Source organism: Sceloporus occidentalis, unplaced genomic scaffold, assembly GCF_023333645.1.
Source record: "Sceloporus occidentalis isolate IW3139 unplaced genomic scaffold, rSceOcc1.0.p SCAF_149, whole genome shotgun sequence".
NCBI lineage: Eukaryota > Metazoa > Chordata > Lepidosauria > Squamata > Phrynosomatidae > Sceloporus > Sceloporus occidentalis.
The window spans coordinates 2,256,244-2,266,294 of record NW_028317129.1 but is presented as its reverse complement, the minus strand read 5'-3'; positions in this window follow the sequence as shown (position 1 = coordinate 2,266,294).

Here is a 10,051-nt window from a genome sequence, read left to right as displayed (position 1 = left end):
AATGGCAGCATGATAATTGTATGTGATGCTGGCATATGTCTCAGACATCTGGTAGGAGGCAAAGGTATCATAGGGTGGTGCAGGGGGTCCCAGCTCTTAGGGAATCCCAAATCTTCTTCATCCACATCACTAATGACATTTGTTGCTAATGACCTGTAGCTATTTTTTACCGGGAATGCTCAAGGTATATACAATATAACTGTCTTATTATTGTCTGTGTAGAAAATATAATCCAAAGTATTCTTAAACTAGGGAAAACATGGATTATCCTAAGTATAAACTAGGTACAGAAATAGTCCATTATTGTAAAATAGAGTTAAAACTTGACCTCAAGCTAAAATATATATCACTTAATTCCAAATTCACTAGTGTATATGTGCACTGTGGGCTCAAATCAGCACTTGCATTGTTCGAACCATAAAGCCAATGTAAGGGTATGTAGAAGTTCTAGGCTTATTTTTGTGAGATTAGAATTCAAGCACATTCACTTACATTGTAAATAAGATAAACATGGAAAGGGTCTCCTCAACACACCTTGCTCAGGAAGTGTGGACTGCTTTAGGTGTAAAAGCCCCAAACACTTGATTAATCCATTTATATGGTATCTCTGCATATGTCTCACGCTCTATGTCATAAAAGCAAATAGCCGTAGACAACATATTCATCATACAGTATCGAAAAATGAATTTATTATGAAGCATACATAATGGTTGCTGTGGGTGTGTGTGGTGAACCTTGTGGGCATGCAACACATTTTAGTATGATGTTATACTATCTTAGACTAAATTTGTATTTTTAAATTAACTGTACAGTTTTGAGTTCAATTTTCAGCATGTTCTCATAACAAAATGGCAGTGTAGGGTTATGTTGCAACGTAATTGAAGCCTCCAGGCATTTCATTGTGTTCTGTGATATTCTCTGGCACGATGGCAGGCGTAATGTCATACAAATAGAAAAATGGTAAATTAACTTTGTCAATAAAATACTTGCGATCATTAAGTTTTAAATGACACAACTGTTATGTCAACTATTGAATTCATCTGCACAATTGTAGATTTGTTCATAAAATGTAATACACTTCTGGGCGTTTGGTCCAATTCATGTTATTGCCTTGGCAAGTAAAAGGGGTGTTATATTACTGAACTCTAGACGAGTAATCTGAATGATCCAGTGTGCCTACAGTTTAAAAGACTACTTTATTAGCCAATAATGTGTACTTTTAAAATAACTTTAGGGCTTTTGCAAACTTTAACTGCAGTGTAACAGGAGGTTATATAGAAAAAGTACACAACAATCTGCTATTCTGTTTTTTTTATACCTGTATCATGCTCAGTGGAGCATTGGAATACAGAAATAATCATTTATTTTTAACCTGCATTTTTGGAAGACTTTTTTCTATGTCTATCTCACCTGCATGAAAGTCTCATTGAGTTGAAAATGCAATACAGTGCCATGGATTCAGCTCCTTGGTAAGCAATGTAGCCATGACAAAGTAGATAGGGCTAGCCAAACTTGGGATACTTTGACATAGGAGTGGCTAAGCAATATATGGCCATTTATTGTGATGGAATCCACAATATTTATGCCTAAAATAGGTGTTATTTGAAATGTGTTCGCTGGGTATGCGCTAAATTTGTACTTTTTACTTATTAATACTATTCTAGCAGCATTATTTTTTGGTTTGCGCATATTAAATATTGCCAGTTATAAATCTGTCCTACGGTGTAAGGATGACAGTGTACAATTGGACCAAGGAGCTGATGGGCGCCATGATATTTATTTCCCGCATATTTTGTTTCTTCTTGTTAGAATTCTTTTGCTAGATTCCTGGTCTTGATAATTGTGTTATTTTTGTTCCAATATGCTGTCATTTTAACTTTGACCACATATATCAACTGAAAATCAAGGGTTAATAACTGTGGGAGATCTCTGATCTCTCCCACTGGCCCATTAAGCGTAATATGCACTAAGAATGACATTCACCCAACAGTGCAATCTGCTTTGAGTAAAGTGGTCAAGCACTCCCAGTGTCAAATGGGTTGATAATTGACCAAGACTAAGAGCACGCTTTTCACAAATGAAGAAGAAATGGCCAGGGTCGGAATGGTGATATAAAGGTGGCCCTGAAACTCCGACAGCTGTATAGAAGATGCTGCACATTATGTTTTTCAGCTCATGTAGCATGTGGCCAGACCAATCAAATCAGTGGCCGTAAACTTTGACTGGTTTGCTACTGGACTGGCCATTAAATACATTGAAGTCTGTACAAAACAAGTTCTGATAAACGATATATTTTTCACATACATTCTAGACCAAAACACTTAGAAAATTTAGAACGTTTTTAATGAACCACAGAAAGCTAAAAAAACGCCTTGCATATGCCCAGCAAGGAAAAAAACACAGTATAGCCTTTTCATACCAACACATGGAATGAAGCATGAAGAAATGCCACTAAGTTACCTTGACTTGATTTATATCCAAACCATAGCCATTGTTATAGGGATCCATTTAGTTTCATCATAGTATTTATTTTTATTTTTTTAAACCTACCGATATTGTTTAATACATATTAGCTACAACTGCATAATATATTTTAAATCAGACATTAAAAGGTATCAGCTGACAAAATCAACAAAAGGTACCACATTTTACCTAATGAGCTTCAGCTGTGGCATTGAACTAGACTAAAATCAGTTAGTTTACCTTTGTTATGACGCACATAGTGGTTTAGATGTTGGATCAGTGCACACATACACAAACACACTGTGCTGAGATTATGAATTATTCTTTCTTAAATGTGTACGTGACGGAAGTATTATTTTGAAATAAAAAAAAAAAAACAGGGAAGCCAAGACAGAATGGGTATACTTCTAGCTTCAATTCTGCATAATATTTTTGGCCCACCTGCTGTGAGAGGAGAACTAGCCATAGTTTTTCAGGTACATCTATTTTTATCTACATATCCTACTTTAGACTAATGTTAAGAATATGCATTTGTTCCACTGTAGTACATTCTTGAAATAACTATGTTGCAAAACAACATATTAATTTGATATTATTATCATTTTCTGATGGCTTTTTAGATTTCATTATCAAAAGATGAATTATTTTACAGCTGTAAAAAGATTGCCCTAGCACAACTTGGGTTAAAGGGAACAGTATTTGCAATAATAGAATTTAACTGTGATAGTTTGAAAATGTAATTTAATTAAATACAAACATAGGATTTATTATAAGGAGTTCAGGCACTGAATTCAATATTCATTTATAAACAACATGATTCAAAATATTAATCTTCAGCGGTGAAGAGCTTGTACACTGAACAATTGTATGGGAAGTTATTTAATTAAATGCAAACATAAGGATTTAGCACAACCTTGCAAAAGTGTATTTCTTTCCAATTTTAATTATTTCTCTATGAGATGTAAAATATGAACAGTAACTTTTTTTTCCTTCAATACATAATATCTCCATGGGGCCAGTTACTATGCCCTAGCATTTCAACTTAGAATTCCAGTCTCAAACTTAAAAAATATTCTTGTACCTCGACTGGCTATACTAAGTTTAAAATACACAATTATGACGAACATTCCAAGATAGATTTTAAATTACAATACCTATGATTATGACTTAGCAATTTGCCATTGAAAATCTGGCTTGGGGAAACAAAGGGTTAGTTAAAGGGACTAAAGATCCCTGTGAGCAGCTGCCCTGTTCTGGGGTCCAACATTTGGTGCCACCGACTGGCTGCTTGAAGCAGCCAATGGGGAGAGAAAATGATTCCAATAGAAAGCAACGGGAACCCCTGCTGATTATGCGCACATGGATCTCAGACTTACGCCTGGAGGTAATTATATGACATGTACATAGATGCATAATAATTGGAATATATGAAAAACTAGGTTTGTTTTGCTAAACCTGACAATTGTCTTGTTACACTAAGTGGCATCTCAGACTCAAGGGGCAGTTAATTGGCCAAGATTTCTGAATACCCTACACAGGAGACAATCATAAGGGTTGACACGGATTAGTTTACCCACTTGCACAATTTCAAAATCATTAAAACATGATTCTCTGTAAGGCAAACAAGGGTTCTGCAAGCATATTCAGCACACCTTCAGCCTACCCCAGGTATATCAGGCCGTTTCTTAATATTTTTTGTTGATTGTTGGTCAGGGAAGTACAGATAGATAGGTGTATAATATATAGTTTACTATATTCACTAGGTCCTTTGATAATATCTTTCATAAAAGAGCAAGTAATAAACTGCTGAACTTGAGTCTGCCTATTAAAACATTTCACTGGAATGGGCAGCTGATGAAAATTACTGGTCACATCAAACGTAGTCAATTAAGGATTTTCCAATCAATCTCAAGTTTCTACTGGGTTACCTGAATTGTATTCTTAATGTGTTCATTTGCAACATTACAAAGTGTTTTGTACCTAAAGTAAAGAGCAAATTGTTTTGCTGGACAGGTGTGGTAACGGCAGTTTCATGTAGAGAAGTGTGAAATAACGCACCTGGGACCTAAAAATCCAAAGGCAGGATATAGTATTTTCGGTTGTGTACTTACTGCCACAAAAGAAAATATATTTTGGTGCAAATATATCTGATGACTTAAATGGCAGAATGTGACAGATTTTCTGAACGAGCAACCATGCCATGTGAGTTATTCCAAATCTAAGAAATTTTAGTGAAAAAAAGATTTCAGTTTAGACTGGAATTGGGACTGTGTTAGTAATGCATATCTGCACAGGTTGTGCTAAATTTTTAATTCTATCAATTTTCTCCAATGAAATTCTACCATCCAGTTAAGCCCAATAAGTACAATACAGATGTGAAAAGGGCCTCAAATAAGCCTTGAGGTGGAAACACTAAACCACTATGTATGGAGAAAAAAGAAATTAAAAACACTAAGTCTTATTAGGAAAATACTGAGTTTCATATAACTTGTCAGGATACTTTGAAGATATAATACTAATTGATCATAAAAGACTATTTTGACCTAGCTGGCAGTCTTTTTGGTATATTTTTGCCAATGTACAGTATATGAATATATGATCATTTTGCATAGCTGTGTCAGGTTCATTTAAAAATCAAACTGAAATATGGCACAAACCTTTTGCTCGCGAGTCTGTCCATTATGTTTAACAAAAACAAGAATTACATTTGCAGTTTTAACTTACTGATTTTGGTGTGACTATATATTATGTATATTATGATGGCTCAACCCTGAGTGCCCTGTGAGAAGTTCTATGCTGGTAGCGAATATTAGTTCATTTTTTGAGAAGACTTCAAGAAACCTCCATGATTTAACAATATTTTATACAAAGCCAAATTAGTTCATCATGTAGGTATCCTCTCTATGATGTCAGTCAGTGGGTTGAAAGGGCAACTCTCCCACAAGCTGATTTGAAAATTCCTGCCACTTATCTCAAAAGCTTTTGTCAGTTGGAAGAAAAAAGTACTTACCCGATTAAAAGATGATTGTGAGCGTTTTGTCTCATCTACACTGTAAATGACTCCACTGAAAATATGATTGGCTAAATCTATAGGGTAGGTTAAGTGTATGGCTGTTTACAGAGGTAGCTCTCAAAGAAACATGTCAATACAGAGAAGAATTCCAAAACAATTACATGTTATAAATAAAGCAAACAAGCCTGACACATATAATTACTTTAACGGACCTGTATAATGAAAACGTACAGCACTAGACACACTTGTACCTCTGTGTATTGCTGCAATGATGACAAGGAATAAAGAAATTAGGTCCCTTTAAATACCTTAAACACATATGTTTCATGTTTTCAAAAATGGCAACACTGTTGCTTTACTTTCATACCCCTGTCATTAAATTTATGATATCCTGCTGACTGGGAGTTAGCTGTATGCAGTATATATATATATATATATATATATATACATACATATTCTGATAAACATCCTTTAGTTTAGGGAAACTAAGTCACTTTTCAGGATTTAAAGGGTCAAGAAAATAAGTCTGATTTACTAAAGTATCAATGTACTCGAAGGCGCCTGACAGGAGACTTTTTTTTATATAATGGTGTATCACTGATGTTACACTAAACTGTTGCCATAATGGGCTACTTGAGGCAGGAAATGCTACTCTGAATCATAACACTGATGCCTTCTAGTCAGTCTGGACACTGTTGTTTTTGAACACAATCCGTGTAATCTACTGATCTAACGTACCAACGTTGGCAGTTTTAAATTGCTGTTGAAAAGCATATTTTAGACACTGCATTTTAGTGTCTAAATCTGCTGGTATATATAGTATAATACAAGTAAACATGCTGGCACATTCACTTGTAATGATAACACAAAGTTACAGTTCTCAGACGCCCAAAGAAATCAGCAAAACTTCTCTATCTGTTTTGCTGGGACCCGCTCAACTTCCACAGGAGGTAGTTAAAGTCTGGCTCGCATTTGCCCAGTACTTAGTTACAAAACAGTCCAAAACATCATGTCTTGCTTGGCACAACCACCCTCACTCTCACTATATAACTGAAAATGTACGTGCAGCTTGCAGTTGTTGCCATATATATATAATCTAGTTCAGGGGCGTCCAACCTGCCGCCCTCCAGCTGCTGCAGGACTACATCTCCCATCCTCCTCAGCCAGCCCCTTAGCTGAAAGAGCATTATGGGATATGTAGTCCTGCAGCAGCTAGAGGGCCGAATTTTGGATGCCCCTGCTCTAGTTACTCCACCTCTAAATTACTTGAGTTGGTTCATAACTGAAATCAAAGACTGTGACAGATTCGACACATCATCTACTCGAGAATAAGTCATATAAAACATTATACAATTGTGTCTATTGATTTCTTTTAGAACTACTACTAAAATACAGAAATAATTCTTAAAATAAATATAAAATAACAAAGGACAAAGAGTCATGTACTACAGATAGTTGTATGTAAATCATGACGGATACACCATCAGAAGGCGCTCCTTGAGCCCAGTTCTGGAAATAGGGACCCCAAAGCTGAAATGCAGCACTAATCGAAAAATGGCGATTCTAGCCTGCGGGGTGGACTAAGAGGAGAGTCTGTCTGCACTGGCCTTGAAATTTGAAGGATCTGGAGTGATTCTGAATCTGGAGGAATGGTGTCCCTTCTCCAATCTTATCAGACTATAGAAGAATACCCAGATCTCTTATCTTGGCACAGTAGGTTGTGTTTGCAATTGTTTGATATCCATGGAAGAGGAGTATTGTATTTTAAACAATAAAGACAAATTTTCATAGCCTTCTTTGCTCATATTTACCAAGGGTGCCAATATTAGTGGAGGGCACAGTATGTTCAGATACTAAAATACCCCAACACACTCACAAACATACCCAGACACACACACATACGAACATGATGTTCACACACTATCATACCCAAACATACACTTTCACTAAAATTCCTAGACCCACACACTAACATACCCAAAGACACATGTTCACACACTAAAATACATACACTCTTACACTAATGTACTCAGAGTTACATGCTAACACACCCAGACACATAATCTAACATACCCAGAGATACATGTTCACATACTAACATACCTAGACACACATGCTAATGTACTCAGACACATTCTAACATACAGATATACACTAAAATATCCAGGCAGACACATACTAATATACTTAGACACATATATAAATCCAGGCAGACACAACCTAACACACCCAGGCAGACAGAAATATACCCAGGCAGAGACACACTAACATACCCAGACACACATACATACCCAGACAGCCACACACTAACATACCACGGCAGACACTAACATAAAGACACACACACACACTAACATACCCAGGCAGACATACACTAACATACCCAGACACATATAGTATACATCAGATCTATCTATCCTCTCCTGATCTCTCTCCTTCTGTCTTAGATCATGTAACTGTCTCACCTCTGTCTCTGCCTGGATGTCTGCACGTTTCCTGAAACTCAATCTCTCCAAAACCCAACTTCTCATCTTCCCTCCCTCCCAATGCTAAGAGTTTCACTCAATGTTAATGGTACTATCATCTCCCCGTCTCCTCATGCCCGCTGTCTTGGTGTCACCCTTGACTCCGACCTTTTGTTCACTCCCCCACATTCAGTCTGTTTCTAAAAACTGCCGTCTTCATCTTAAAAACATTGCTCGCATCCATCCCTTCCTAACAAAGCATGCCACTAAGGCTCTCGTCCATGATTATTGTAACTCTGTCTTAGCTGGTCTCCCTCTTAACCGTCTCACCCCTCTACAATCCACCATGAATGCTGCTGCTAGACTTATCTTCCTCTCCCATCGCTCCACTAACACCTCTCCCCTCTGTCAGTCTCTTCACTGGCTGCCTGTGCACTTCAAGATTCATTTCAAAATCCTTACTCTTACTTTCAAAGCCCTTCACAGCAGTCCCCCTACCTACATCTCATCACTTATCTCTAAATACACTCCACACTGGTCTCTCCACTCATCCAATGATCTCCTTCTATCCTCTCCTTTGATTTCTAGCTTTCATGCACACTTACAAGATTTCTCAAGGGCTGCCCCTATCCTCTGGAATGCCCTCCCGCGGCCTATCTGTCTTTCTCCATGCCTTTATTCCTTCAAAAAATCCCTCAAGACCTACTTCTTTAAGGGCGCTTACAACATTGCATATTTACGCCCTCCCATATTCCTTTAGTTCACCTTTCCTAGTCCCTTTCCTTCAATACTTTTACTAGTGTGGCTGGTCCGTCCCTAACAACGGAACTTTTACCTATTATAGCCTCAGCCTATTTTTGAGTTGCTACACTACCCCTCTTCCTCCTGGATAAAGAAGTAAGTCTAGGTGTCGGGACTTACCTTTTTGTCCCTACTCCAGAAGCATGCCTCCATGCCCCATTGCCCCCGGATCAATTTGTACTTCAGATATAAATTTACAGCTTCTGGTATATGTCGCGGTCAAACAACACCCCGGTATGTGTTTAGCAACATCTCCCGGGTAAAGTGATACCACTTATGCATGGGTTTGTTGGGCTGTTTAGGAGGTAAAATGCCACATTTGGCAAGTGTGCATTTTTCAACTTGGAACTTTGACATCTGGCCCTTCTGCCCTCGTGTCCTATTTGGGACATATTTTTAATCGGGCTAATCAGCTAATCAATTTACCCCAATCAAACCATGGTTTGACGCCCCAGGGTATTTCAGATGGTGATATTTTACCTCTTTCCACGCACAAATTCTACCACTAGCCTTTGTCAAACTTTGCGGTAGTCATTTTTGTACTCCTGGTATATGTCACTATAAATCAACACACCTATCTGTTTTCAGCAACATCCCCTGAGTACAGTGATACCAACCATGCATGGGTTTGTTTGGGGGATATAAGGCCACATTTGGAAGGAGTGCATTTTTCAATTTCAAATTATACCATCTGGTTATCCTGCCTTTTATGTCCTATTTGGGACATCTTTGAACTAGACCAATTCAATTTACCCAATCAAACCATATATTTTTTAAAGTAGGCATCTCAGGGTATCTCAAGTAGTGATATTGTTATTCTTTCTATGCACTTAGTCTACCACCAGCCTTTGAAATAGTTTGTGGTAGTCATTTTTTGTGTGTTTTTTTCACACAAATTGCACTTTAGGTATGAATTTACAGCCCTTGGAATATGTCACTGATAAACAATAACCCAATATGTGTTCAGTAACATCTCCTGGGTACAGTGATACTACCCATGCATAGGTTTGTCAGGTTGTTTGGAGGCTAAGAGGCTACATTTGGGAGGTGCACTGTGATGTTAAAATAGTCAAATAGATAAGGCTTTGGTGGAGAGGTAGGAGGAAAAAAGTTGTAGTTAATGGTATTCAGAGCAATGTTTTGTCACTAATGGGTTACCTCCAATGGCAGAACATCCGGGGTCACAGGGGTCGCAACTGCGACCGAGCCCTGGAATTGTTTTCAGCAACTGCTTGGCGTCCTTCTTTCTCCTCTGCTCCCTGCAGACACCTGCCATCATATGCCGGCATTCAGCAGTGAAGACGCACAC